At 47.2% G+C, this 14,333-nt stretch overlaps 1 long non-coding RNA gene across 3 annotated transcripts in view; it reads right to left on the bottom strand.

Moving 5' to 3' along the window:
* LOC141574356 (uncharacterized) overlaps positions 1-9,766 on the bottom strand; it is a 39,004-nt gene extending 29,238 nt beyond the window's left edge. For 2 of the 3 annotated variants that reach the window (XR_012501300.1, XR_012501301.1), the window contains exons 1-2: positions 9,549-9,766; positions 3,225-3,303 (exon numbers count right to left, since the gene is read on the bottom strand). This is a non-coding gene — a long non-coding RNA (uncharacterized LOC141574356). The remainder of the gene's footprint in view (positions 1-3,224; positions 3,304-9,548) is intronic. The other variant, XR_012501302.1, reaches the window with a different exon arrangement.
* Between the last annotated feature and the right edge of the window lie 4,567 nt (positions 9,767-14,333).

The raw sequence follows: 14,333 nt of genomic DNA, 5'->3' as shown, positions 1-14,333 counted from the left end.
GGGCTTAGCTGGTGGCTCCCACCTAACGTCTCTTACGCGCTTATAGTCAGATGTCACCTGGGGTTTCAATCATCTGAAGGCTCAACTAGGTCAAACGTAAGAGATGGCTCACTCGTATGACTGGAAGCTGATGCTGGCTGTCAGCTGGGAGCTGGGCTGGGCCACTGCCTGGAGCACTGATATGTGGCCTCTGCAGCCTGGCAGTCCTAAGGTGAGACACCTGACATGACTCCCGGCCTTCCCCAAGAAAACCGAGTGGAAGCTTCATGGTCTTTTCTGAACTAGCCGCAAAAATGACATAGAATCACTTTCTTCATATTCCACCCATTACAAGCAAGTCACTGAGATCAACTCAAATTCAAACAGAAGAACCCCCACCTTTCAAAGAGAGAAATGCCAAACAATTTAAGGACATATTTTAAAACCACTACAGTTACCTTGTCCACTTTCTCTGGTATGAAAACTTTAAAGTTTAAGGGTGTAAGGGAATCTCTCAGTTACAACATAGATATGGGAGGCAGAAGAGAGGCCAGCTGCCTGGAGGTAAAGGAATATGTGGTGTCTTGGAATTCAGTGGGATAATCTATATGGGCTCAAACAGGAGCTCAAGGACAGAATTCGGAGGGACACTACCAAAGGCTTGAGTAGCATCCACTTAAAGTCAGTCCTTCAAGATTCATCCAGGGCTAGGAATTTTCCCCTTTACTGCTAGTAACTTGCTATAACTGAACTTTATTCAAACTACTTAATAACAATATTATTTATTCTACCACATGAAATAAAAGGAAGGGAAACTGACTCAATATGCATCACTTTTCTCACAATAAAGCAAAGTAAAATATCATTATGCACCCTTATAAACTATAGAACTGATGAGCAAAGACAGCAACAAAAACTTACTAAAGGTACGGACTGAGTGGTACAGTTGCAATTTAACTCAGATGGTCTGCCTCAAACCCCATGTTCCTTCTCCTACAGGCTACTGACTAGCACCACTTCTGACACACAATGGATCCAAATTAAGCAACAGTCTCCTTCCCTGTCTTCCTCTGAAAACCAGTGCGCGGCTCTACTTTTAGAGCCAAAAAGAGAAAGCAAATCTTCATACTCACTCAGCAAGGTCTCTTTCCTTCCTTGGCAGTAAGGTTTTAACAGGACATCAGTTGAACCTGAAATTCTCTAAGTTTATCAAAATCCAAGCTGATATTCTTTTGATTTCAAGGCACATTTCGTTCCAGAAAAATACACCATATAAAATTAAAATGTATAAAAGACATTAATCATTACCTAATGATGTAATTTCAGGGTCTAAACAAGGAGTTCTGTCTGGCAATCATACCACCAAAGTGACCATTTACTCCTAAGATGTAAATATTTAGGGGACCAAAGGACATGAGGAGGAAATGAGTAAATTACAACGCATATCCTATGCTGTCACCAAAGTGACTCAGATTTTGGCAATAAGATCGTGGCTTTAATTTAACAAATGATTTATCTACATAGCACCAGATTAAAAGGAACAAAATGGTCTCTTGGCTTTTGTGGGGCCATACTGCCAGCAGTTTTGATTCCTCTTCCCTTCCAAGGACTTGTTCCACTCTTCTCTCCTAACCTGTCACATGAGGAACAGCTGGGACAATACATATCTATGGATGTCTGGGCTCTAGCCACGTGACAAACACATCTCCACACATCTTCCAACAGAAAGCTGAGGATAAGAATTAGACTGATCAGAATCCAGATAATATGGTTGTTGTCCTGGCTCTCAATGAATATCATTCTTTCATTAGAAAGACTAAAGGAAATGATTAATCATTTAATTGTCAGATTCTATACTAGATTTTGGAGATAACAAAGACAAGAAAGACAGATCTGTTTTTCAGGAATTCACTGCCCATGGAGGAAAGATATGACAGTGTGAAAAGTAGAATAAAAAAGATATTACTAATGTGCAGCAGTGGTTGAAAGTAGAGAGTGCTGGCTAACTATACTTAGTGGTAAGGAAGAGCTGGTTCAGATGAGCCTTTTGAGTTTAGGAGAAACGTGCATTGAATCTCTACAACTGGACATATGCCAGGTTGACCAGGGAAGGAGAGTATTCCAGGGGAGTTAACTATCCTTGCAAAATCCCAAAGATAAAAAAATAAAGACGTGCTAAAGGAACTGACAGTAGCTCAGCACAGCTAAGATATAAGATGAATGTGAGGGACATGGCGTAATGTGGTTCTGGAAACCTCGGAACCAGACCAAAAGGCTCCTTGGAAGCCCTCCTAAGGTGTTTTGGTCTCTGTGGTCTGATAGCAAGAACCAACAAAGGGTTTTAAGCAGAGAACACATGATTATATTTGCACTTAAAAGGTCATTTTTGGGGCAAGACACGAAGGGGATGACATCAGTGGCAAGACCAGATCCGAGACCACTGCGGCATCTAGGCAATATCCTGCAGGACCTCACGGTATCTGGTACCTTAAAAGAAGTTGTACATGTATGATAATATCTAACGTTTATGTAAAACGTACTATATGGCAAACACTTCCATACATTGCCCTCTCAGTTACTCCATGAGAGAGAGAATGCCACACTCCCACTTTACTGATAAGGAGAGAGGCACCGTGATGCAGTAATTAGCTATGGCCACAAAAGCTAGAATTTGAACCCCAGCGGTGTGACTCTGTAAAGTTTTTCTTCTTAACACAAGACACCACTTATAGCTGTGAAGTCTGTCCACTGTCCAGAGGTGCCCACAGGGAGCAAGTCCAAGAAATCCAATCCGCGTCCACTTAAGAACCCACCCACTCCCAGCACAAAGCTATGTCCACCTGAGTACTTGTTTCTTCCCCCAGGCGCCCTTCACTTGCCAAGCTCTGTGTCCAGAGGACAGGCCCACGCAAAGAGGAAGCCTCCCTACCTCACACAGAGGCGCCAGAGCTAGCTGTGCCCCTGCCTGTTCCACAGCACAGCACGGACTACTCTGTGTGGGAGGACACTTGGAAGGGTGTTTGATTAAGCAGTTTGTGATGATGAATGTGGAAACGGATAAATAAACTGCACTACATACTTCTACTGGAATGTTATGGAGCATTTAAAAGGAATGGACTATTTATTATGTGTATATTGATTTTTTAAACATAGCAATGAGTGAATCAAGCTGTAAATCAAGTGCAGTACACTACGTAGATTTTAAAGCCCAAAAATCATTACATTTTATACACAGACACACTCACCAAATTTGTGTCAGTGGTTGCTTTCGCGGAGAGGACGAGATCAGAACTTGAGGGAAGACCACAGCAGACTTAAATGTACCTGTAAGGTTTTATTCCTTTTATTAAGACTTGAAGCAAAAATGACAAAATACTTATTACTATCAATTCTGGATGACAGGCATGCAATTACTCAAAGTAAAAACAGTGTTTATTTTTTAAGATTAAGTTTAGTAGGAAACTGGGAATAGAAGACTTAGAAGGCTATGCTGTGTGATCAGAAAGCGGAACTTCAGGAGTCCTGGATTCAGAGGTGGAGCAGTTCCAGACGATGACAAGGCTCAGGGTGCAGCCACTGAATGGCTGGCTAAAGGGGAGGTGGAGGTGGAAATCAATGGACTATAAGAATGAAGGATCCAGATGCATCACCAAGATGCTGGTTGAGTTTTCCAGAATGATGGCAAAAGCCAGGGTGGAAAGAGACAGGAGCCAAGGTCCTCATTAAATATGGTTATAGGGCAAGGAGATCGGTTGAGGGAACAATGAGGTTGGAAAGAGGGTGGAGTGTGCATGCATCAGTGGAAGAATGGTCGTTGAAAGGAGCCAGGGTGGTGAGCAAAGGCAAGCTGAGCCCATCTCCAGCCACAACCCCACGAGGGAGAATGAGTTCCCTGCACTGGAACTGCTGAAAAGTCGTGTCACTCAGGAAAAGTCTGCTTTCAGTTAAGGTGAGGAGATAGTCACCTCAAAAATCCTACCAAACTCTAACTTTCTAATCCAATAACCCAGAACTATGGGTTCAATCAGAGAGGAGTGGTAGATGTTGCCAACAAACAAAAGAAGGAGAACTCAGGACTCCTTACACTGGAAGTCAAGCTGCCAGACACACCAAGGGGAAGGGAATGATGAAAGAGATTATCGCAAAGCAAAGCCAGCCAGGCAGCAAAATAAGCAGTCTTGGGAAATCAAGTTGGCACCGAATGTGTGAAATGACCTGAGGGAGCACATAGAGGCATCTGAGATCATTGTCAAGAGAGAATTCCAGTTCAGGATTTGGTGTTGGCTCTGGAAACAGCTCTGAGAATGTGTTGAGGGATGAATGGAGAGAGGGGCCCACATATGAAGAGATTTGAGGTTGACAGTCCAGATGGACCCACACGGACAAGGTAAAACCATATCCTAAGACTTAAATCTTTAGAAATAGAATAGAGAAGTGACGAGATCAGAATGGTAAAGAGAAAGAGAGGCCAGTATCCAGGAAGGGAACAGGAGCAACTGGAACTTTCAGACGTTTTGGGCTAAGAGACACTCAGCCCCCTCACTCATGCCAAGACATGCCAAACCCCATTTTCTCCTCCACGGCACTGAGGGGCCTCCGTACAAGGCCTGCAGTCACATTGCTGACACCAAGAGAGGCACGTGTTCCCTCAGATCTAGGATGTCCACACTTAGAGAGGACTGTTTGTTGATACTGGAAATCTTCGTTTAAAGAGACTCCTTTACTTCTGGGCAGAGGATTTGGGCTACAAAGCAGACTGGTGACCCTGATCAAGGTCTCATTCAGAAAATACAGCAATGCCTTTCTGAGAAAAAAAAAAAAAAAAAACCACCACCCTCACGCCCGCTCTCGGACAAGGGAAGAACGCAGACCCACTCACTGCATCCTGCTCTTTATTCGTCTCCAACTCCCCCCATCCCTGTTTACACAATCTCTATTCAGCGTAGATGCAGAGCAGAAAAAAATAAAGGTTCTGGGCAATCGCACCTTCTTTCAAACTGGAATGACTCATATCTGCGCTTGCCTTTCGCATTTACAGGAGAAGAATGCTGATGTCTTCAACCTCAGGTCCCTCAGTTTGGGATGAGGGGCCCTGGGAACATGCCTGTGTGAAGCCCACAGGGGACGGGGAAGACCTCATTAACACTGCACACAGTTGGCCACAGCCATTTCTGTAGCTCTAAAATGTTTCACTTCCAACCATCTCAAGATTCAGCAAAATAAAATCACTCTACAGGATAAAATAACTGCTTATCAAATCTATTAACTTCTTAATAACTCTAAGTTACTTGTTACGGGAAACCAGTTTGGTAAGAGCACCAAACCCTCCTGGCCCACCTCAATACCACCACCACTCTTGAAATGAAGAGTCCGGCTGTGTTTACTGAGCTGGGGAGAGAGTCACTGGAGGAAGGAGAAGGTGGGGGGACAGAGCAGGACTGCAGTGAGGCACTAACACCCAGTCTTCAGACTTGGCTGCCTTCTCCTACAAAGCAAAACCAGGGCAGGTGCAGAGTTCTTTCAGCCATCTGTACACCCCTGCATATACACAGCTAACTGGAAACACTTTCTTCATTGTGCCGGGGAATGATGTGCACACTGTGCCCAAAATAACCCCGTCTGGACCTACTACCTCCCTCTGTGGCCACTGTCATCTCCTGCAGGTCTCACTCCTCACTCAAAAAGTTCCAACACCCCTTCCTACCACACCTGTGGTCACATCTTGATGAAGCCAGGCTGCCTGTCTTGAGCAGCAGCCCCAAAGAGTAAGAGAACAGAGGCTGTCTCAATGGCCCATTGAAATCCCCAGAACTAATAATTATAGTTAACTCTTGTTGAACATTAATATGTGGCAGCACTGCTCTAAGAATTAATCACTATAACTCTGTGAGAGAAGTACTATTCTTATCCATATTTCACAGAAGAGAAAACTGAGCCACAGAGAGGCTTAGTAGCTTTCCCAGAGACACACAGCTAGTAATTGGCAGAACAAGGATTTGAGCCCAGGCGATCTTATTCCAGAGCCCATATTCTTAACCCTGGTGTGGTTCTGCCCCTTGGAAGAAACCAAACAGCTAACATGGTTACATGGAGAAATATGTAATTTACATTTTGTGGCCCTGCCTCTCAATGAGTTTTCACTCCTTTCCTCTCAATGTTTACATTTCATGCTTTAGATGTGATGCTTTCAGTCTTTACATCTAAAATGGAACAGGGTACGCAGTGCTATCTTGTCATAATGGAGTGAAAAACAGGTTTCAGTGGGAGTACCATCCCCAAGTAAAATTCAGGGGCAGCCCGGTCCTGTGCTCATGTCTTCATCAAGATTGACTCCAAGTATCCAACTCTGCAGACCAGATAGATGGCATGAGCACTAACAGATTCAAGCATTCAGAGGGCAGAGCAGGTTTGGAGAACCTTAGTTTAGTTTATTCCCCCAGTCAATACGTATTTTCAGAGCTTGGAGTATCTGATACTGTGCTGGATTCTGGGGACACGATAGAAAAGTAGACAGAGTCCTTATCCTCTGGCAGCATTCATTCCAGAATACGCTAGAGGAGACTGAGAATAAACAAGCAAACAACACGTAAGAAACAAGATGCCATGACAAAATAACCCAGGGAGTCTCTTTTATATGGGGCATTCAGAAATGTAGCAGATTTGAGATCCTCAGAGATATGCAGGACATACAGTTCCCAATGCCATGCCCTCTTTATGCCTTTCTGCTAACTATTGGGAATTTCCCTATTAAAGAACAGCTCTGGATGTTGTAATGCAAACTTCTTGACCTGGTGCTCAAGGCCCTGCTCCAGCCCTGCCCTACCTATATACCTCTTCCCATCACCACTTCCAAACACACCTTTTCCATTCCATTTAAGCTAATCTCTCATTGTCCCGTCTCATGTTCACTCCAACTCTGTTCTCTCCCTCCACCTGTTTATTCTACCCATCCTTCAAGATGAGGTTTCCTCATTTTTGTCCACTACAGGCTTTCCAAGCTCCCCTCTCCTCTAAAATACTAGTTCTCAGACATTAACTACCTGAAAATGCAGCCTTCTGTCCTTCACTGCTATTTCACAAGTGCCATCATCAAGGAATTTTTACACAGGCTACCACAATCTCCTCACGCAGGTGTGGGCAGAAAGGGAAGGGGATTCAGCACATGTCCAGCGTTCTCAGGGCCAGAGGCTGAGAGAACTGACGCAGGCTCAGGAAGGCAACTCGAGGGACCAAGAACAGTGAGCAAAGGGCACAATTTCTAACAGGAAGACACAGAGCCTCCAAGCAAGTGGACAGATCTCTACAGCTGTAAACAAACGTGGCAAGGAGACAGTTCTGGAGGGTAACTAAGGATCCAGGTGAGACATGTAATCAAAGCCTAGGAGTGGAGAACAAGCGTAAGCCTGGTCTCACACTGGTCCAACACAGGTAGCGGGAGTGCAGACCCGTGACTGAGGGATAACCGGGCACCACGTATCAACTGGCAACAAAAGGAATCTGGGGGAGAGTTCAGGAACCTAGACACCAAGATTGGGTGACTAAGTTTGAGAATCTGACTCAGTTCGAAGGGTAAGCTGTAGACGGAGATCATCAGTGGACTTGTTTGGGAGAAGTAGGGAAAGGAGACGAAACAGAGGAAATGAAAGCCTAAAACGCTTATGGACAGATTATTAGTCCCTTAGGTGTAGGGGCCATGCCTCAATTCTCTCCTCCGCAGCACTCAGCAGATACATATTTAGTGATTACATAACAAAGAAAGATCAAACAGAGTTTGGTATTGCCCAATGAAAGTAAATATGCCAAGACAACTTGAGTCATCACTTAAGCAAGCAAAGTATTGTGGCATCTTTACAAGAAGCCTCCATCACCCTGGCAAACACAGAGGGTAATGTGATCTGGTGAAGGGAGATGCGGCTAGAAATGAGGAGGGGAAAGTACACCAACTTTGCAGCAAACTCCCGTCGACCTTAGACAAGTCATTTCACCTCTCGGAGCCTCAATTATCTCATCTATAAAAGGGTAACTGCAACTGCTCCAAATTTTTCATAGTATCTAAAACACTCTTCACCCAGATCTCTGCTTGGCTAACTGCATTTCTTTTGAATCTTTGCTCAAATCCTGCCTCCCTGATGAGCCCTATCCTAGCCACCCTATTCAATACAGTAATCTGCTCGATCCAACAACCCCACCCACCCCTACACTCTCTGGCTTATATTTTTCTTTTTCATAACACTTCTAACACCCTATAAAATTCACCTATTATCTTTATTGCTGCCTGCTAGAATGTAGGCTCCATGACAGCACGAGTCTTTGTTCTAGTTCACTGATGTATACCAAGTCTCTGATAGCATCTGGAGCAGAGTAGGCATCCAACAAATATTTGAAGGATAAATATATGAATGAATCAAATAACGGCCACAATCTTGTGGAAGAAGAAAACTACAGTAACAAATCAATCGTATTCTCCCTGCAGCCAAGGTCTCCTGCCTACACCCTCAAGAATTGCTAAAATGCAGTGATACCCTAAACTCTCATGAAATCTGGGGACCCAAATGGGCAAACACATCCCAGGTGTTCTGGGGCCACCTGCTGGCAACTCTACTTAGTAGCTATCTCAGCATTTAAAACGACAGGAATTTCCAGCGGAGAACCGAGTTACAAGGAACCTCTCCCCTCAGCCAGTGAGGGCACTCAGGCTACACACAAGAAACAGAAACCTAGACCACAAATCAGGAGCTTCCAAAAGTTCCCGGAAGGGAGAGTTAAAACCTCCTCTGAAGGACCACATGTCCCAGCGTTTCCCAGAACCTACTTCCACTACATTAAGAACAGTAAGTGGCACGTACCGAGCCCTCATCTCTCAGGCACAGTTCCAAGCACCTTCTCGTTTTATTTAATCCGGGCATCAATCCCTTGGTGAACCTACCACCATTACCATTTTAGAGATGAATAGTTGCCTTTTAAAGTGAATGTTTTAAGTGAAGCTGCGACCCCATTTAAATTAAAATACTGATAGGAAAACTCAAGCCAGGGTGTGCGCCCGGTGCCGGGGAGCCCCAGCGCACCTGCGGGGCAGGTGTGAGGGCCCAGCAGCCCTCCCCTCAACTCAGTCGGGCGCCACCTCAGTCCTGGGCTCTGGATCCCACAGGCCGCCCCGCTTCACTCTGGTCACCTCAGAAGGAGGATGCGCCCCAGCAGCCCGCGTGAGCTGTGCGCCAGGGACTCTTTCCAGGCCTCCGACGCCCCCAACAGCCTTTCTCGGCTGAGCCGGCTGCGCCCCGCCCCTCTTCCCGGAAGTGCAGCGTCTCTTCCCGGAAGTGGCTCTCTCCACTTCCCTGGGCGCCAGGGGACGCTGTGCGCACCGGCGCCTCAAGGGCACATGCCCGAGGCAGCGCCGGTCGCTGTTTCCAAACGCACCACCCCCAACCCGCACTTCTCCGGGGGGGTGAGGGGCCACGCAGGAGGCCGAAGGGCTGCCCGCCCCGCACGCCCCCACCTCCGGCGCGGCGGCCACTGCTCCGAGGGGCCTCCGCGTTCCGGGAGGACGCGGCGCGTAGTCCGGGCCTTACCTCCCCGACGGGCCTCGGGGCCCCTGATGGAGGGGCCTTGGCGCCGCAGGGCTCAGGCCTGGGCCTCTCACGGCGCCGGGGTCTGGGAGCTCTCGGGCCGCCCCTCGGGGAGGCGGAGGCACGGTGCTTGGGGGGCGAGGGCCCCGGATGGGATCAAAGCCCGGGCCTCCAGGACGCCGGACAAGTTCGCCCCCTGCTGGTCAGGCGGAGGCTCGGGCTTCTTTGTCTTCAACTACAGCCCTGGTGACTGTTTCCCAGGAGGAGGATGTGAAGTGGGTTTACGTGCTACAAGCGCTTTTTTGATACGCTTGAGTTACTTATTCTTAAGTGCATTAGGAAAAAAATTACTAGTACAACAACCCCTTCTACCTGGAGTATTATTTTGTTATGAGGCTAACTCTTTAAAAATAAGTAGTTGACTTTGATTGAAATAAATAATACACAGATGTAAAAAAACCACGGTGGTGGTACTCAAATGACTAAAATCCAATAAAACTATCAGCCTCACAAGGATAATGAAGGGAATATGTGGTATGATGGTTAATATGTGTCAGCATGCAGGGTGTTTTTGGATGAGGTTAACATTTAAATCAGTGCATTTTGAGTAAAGCAGATTACCAACCATAATGTGGTGGGGCTCATCCAATCAGCTGGAGGTCTGAAAAGAATAAAAAGACCCACCACCGTGAGCAAGAGGGAATACACCACCGGAATGCTTCTCCCCTCCATCTCCCTGAGCCTCCACCCCAGGGTCTGAGACTTTCCACAGAAGAAATGTTATTCTCTGCTCTGCCTTCAGATGTCAGCACTGAAGTGTCCAGCTTGCACCAGCAGGCCCAGGTACATTTCCTTCCCTGTGCCTTTAATGTCTGTCTCCCATGAGCACAGGACCACATAGCAGAGCAAGGGGTCCCCAGCTGCAAACTTCCACCTCTCCTCCCCTTTTAGTTCTAGCCATTGACAACCTATAGATATAGATATAGATACATAAATATAGATAAACACATCTTTTTTTTTCTTTGTAACCACTTGGTCCTCATAGCTCAGTAGCCATCAGGAGACACGAGCATGTTCAGGCTTTCACTGCAGCTATTTGTGATGTGTAAGTTCCCTGATTGCAGGAATCCTGGCTTTCTATTCCTTTCAGAATCACACACTATGACCTTACATGTAGGAAATGCTCAATGAATGCTTGATGAGAAGCCCCATTGGTGACAAATTTGAGAGTTTTGTATGACTTCTACATGTGGGATTTTATGTCCATGTTGGACTGTTGCCTCTCTACCCTAAGGAGTTACTGCCCTGGAAAACGGCTTAGGTCTCCCCACTGGCAACCCTGGTTCTGTTTGAAGACCATATGGGTGGTACAAGCATGACACAGGACCCTCTGATATTGGGGTCAAGGGTCATGGCACCCAGGCCTCCATGGCCTGAACTCCTTGAGTCTCTCCAGTTGCCCTTCTTATCTCTTCTCCTCCTCTTCCCTCCTCCCCTTCCCTCCACCTCTCCCCTAGCTCCCTCTCCCACTGTTCTGTCTCCTAATTTCTCTCTTCTTCCCTCCTTCACCTGTTATAGTCTCCTCTTACTTCACCTTCCCCTCTTCTCTTCACCTTTCCCCTTATGTTTCCTCTTCTTCTTTTCCATCTTCCAAGTATTTCATAAACAAAACCAAGGCTCCATTCCTAAGTTTCAGGACCCTGGCTGAAGAAATTACAAAGACCAGCTCAAAGGCAGTTCAAAGGCAGTTCAAAGGCAGCTCAAAGGCAGTGGCATTTGGAGTCATGTGTCCAAAAGGACTCTGCACCAGTGAGGACTCCTGTGGAAGCCCTTTGACTCCCTGTACCCCTGTCTAGCCTTCTTCCCATGTGTTCAATCACTCACTTGCCCCCAGATGCTGGCTCCATTCCCTTTTCACTAACCCTGCAGAATAGGGCCAATCCCACCGTGTTCCATGGGAGACCATCTTGTTCCTTGCAGGCCAGTTCACTTCCTGAGGCCCCCAATTCCTGTAAATGGTGGTCAGTACACCATCAGGCCCCAGACCCACTTTAGGAGCCAACAATAAGAGCCTACTCCATACACGGGGGTCACTGGCAACACAGCAGCTTCCTCCCCAGTCAGAGAGAAGCCAACGCCCACCCCAAAGTTGGCTCATGTGTGGGCAACACAGTCTTGCCAGTTCTGTGGCTGCTGATCTTAGCTCAACACATCTTCACTGAGCCTCTGCTCTGAACAAGGTGCTTAACTAAGTGCTATCCTTATCAGAATTGGAAAGCAACTAAACACGCATCCTGTCTAGTCTGGGGATCCATTAAGCTGGCGATAGCTGTGCCAGGTGCTGTGCCACCTTGTCAGTACCTAGGGGCTCTTCCCTGTCCACCTCCTGCATAGCTCAGGCCCTGATCTGAGAAATCCACTTATCTCGGGCACCTGTGCGAAGGAATCTCTTCAGGACTCAATGAGCAACTATAAGATTTCTTTACAAATGCTTATAATTGTAGGGGCTGAATACTAGCAGAAAAGGAGGACCACAGTGGTAAGATCCAGAGCAAAACATGTCAGAAATGCCAAATTCCAGAGCAACTCGATGAGCTGGTGCAGCTGACTGATGTGGATGAATGGATGATGCCCCCCTGACTCCTGATGCGCTGTCAAGACCATGCCCAGGGCATCTTAGAACCAAGATCCACAGAGTTGGAAGGAACCAATACCATCTTTTCTCCTTCCCACTCTCAGCTGTTTCATCCATAAGAAAGCTAAGAAACACAGAGGTAAAATGTCCCATAAGTGATCAGTCAAAGAGCTGGGATGTGAGCACAGTTTTTCTTTCTCTCATTAGAAGGCCTATTTCCATAACAAGAAACTACAAATACAAATTGCAACAGTGAACCTGGAGCAGCTTTCAGCTGGGGTTAGGTCAAGCAGAAAGCTGCAAGGGAGCATGTTGGGTAGCAGCCACCCCTGGGGAATAATCTGAGGTGAGTTGTCCCACTAAGTAGGCTGATGTCTAAGGAGCCGCTCGTGGGTTCCCCCAGGGTCTTGAGGCTCCAGGAGTCTGATTCACACTAACCACACTCAGCGTCCCCGGCTGGTGAGCCAAACACCAATATTCACATATAACAGACACAGGGCCTCACCTCAGGCCAGGGCACTGGGACGTGCCTGTCATGAGCAAAGCTCATAAGGAGCCTACACCGTGTATCACCAGCTTACAGAAAACAAAGTCAGGGCAGAATATTTTTCACCTTGAGAGATATTTTAACTAAAGAACCAGAATGTCCTTTCCCAGAACACTGCCAAGAGAAACAAAAAATCTAGATTCAAACCTCTGCCACTCTCCTTTTTCTAAAACACCATGGTGACCTCTTTATTGCCATTGTCACTCCAACAACCCCTGCACCATGTTAACCTCTTACGTGACAATTCCCAAGCCCACAGAATAGCCTACACTGATTTCATTTCAGGATGGCTGTTTCTGGCGCTTCCTAAGAGGCACCCTAAACTCACCCACCTGCCCCCAAAGCTTAGCTGGGTAAATCACTCTAGGAAGGCTTTATAGAGCAGGCAGCTACTGTGTGACTTCAGGTTAGCCTCAAAGGGGACTGACGTGGGACTTGTATTCTCTTCCAGGCTTTCTGTGTCTATTAGTTTTGCCCTCAAACTTGAACTCTGTGGACTTGATATCCCCCTTGCCGTCTAATAACTAGGTTACACTCCAAATCCAGCTTTTTAATGCCAAAGGCAGGCAGGAACATTGGGGGTGGGCCCCTTGCTCCCTGGCCCACCATATGGGTTGAGATTTAACTTCTTTCAACTCTTGAGGCCATTCTGCCTTCTCCTCCCAGTGGGCCTCATCCTCTGCAAAGTCAGAACACTGCCACCAGCTCCAGCTATGACCCCTGAGGGGGCTGAGGGGAGGAGGCTGTCTGAGGGGACCTTGCTCTTGAGGTCTGGCCCTTTCATAATGTGTTGTGGCTACTGCTGACCTGGGTGAGCTACCAGGCCCCAGGGCACCCTGGTGAGATGAAACTCCTCTTTAGATTTTGCATGATGAGCACAATTAGTGCACAGTAATAACAACAATAATGATAAACAGAGCAAAAGGGTAACAATAATACTGTTATCAGTTAACCTCTTGTTATTTATCAGCCCAGGTGAGGGGACCAGGTTTCAGGGCCCGTATCACTAACGTGTGCCATGCAGTCTGTGCCAGGGCTGTCGCTACACTGAGGCTGGCAGGAGGAGCCACTGACCTCCCCCATCTCCCGGCCACAGTGGACAGCCAGAGCTCTGAGACTCAGTCAGCCAGCCAGCCTGTGACAACCAAGCCAGCCTTGGCTCAAACTGGGGCTCCAGGCCCAAGGAAAACATCCCTTCAGTTCCATCTCTACTGAGGGGCAGACCTTGGCATCTGTGAAACACAGCCACCCAGACATAACATACCCCAGAAGGGGCCGAGCCTAGGAGCTGTGTCTCAAAACTCCTCCAGAGCCTTCCCCGAGACTCGTTTTGTGCTTCTCTGGCCCGTCTCTCCCTATGTCTTCCTCAGAAGAGAAGGGGCTGGGGGGAGACAGAGACCAGAAGTGAGAGAATGAGTCTGAATACAGATGACCAGATCTGAAGGTACCTGAGATGCCTCACTTTTTGGAAGTGAGTAGTCCAAAGTGTGCTATAGGTCCTCTGTGAGCTCTCAGGACTTGCCATCCTGAATCTCCCCTGGGGCCGATCCAGCTCTGCGTTCTGTGCCCACAGGCCAGAGACACCAGCAGCTAAGACCCTCCCGCA

This window comes from Camelus bactrianus, chromosome 21, assembly GCF_048773025.1.
Source record: "Camelus bactrianus isolate YW-2024 breed Bactrian camel chromosome 21, ASM4877302v1, whole genome shotgun sequence".
In the NCBI taxonomy this organism is placed as follows: Eukaryota; Metazoa; Chordata; class Mammalia; order Artiodactyla; family Camelidae; genus Camelus; species Camelus bactrianus.
The sequence above is the reverse complement of the archived record's forward strand: the minus strand, read 5'-3'. Positions and strand labels throughout refer to the sequence as shown.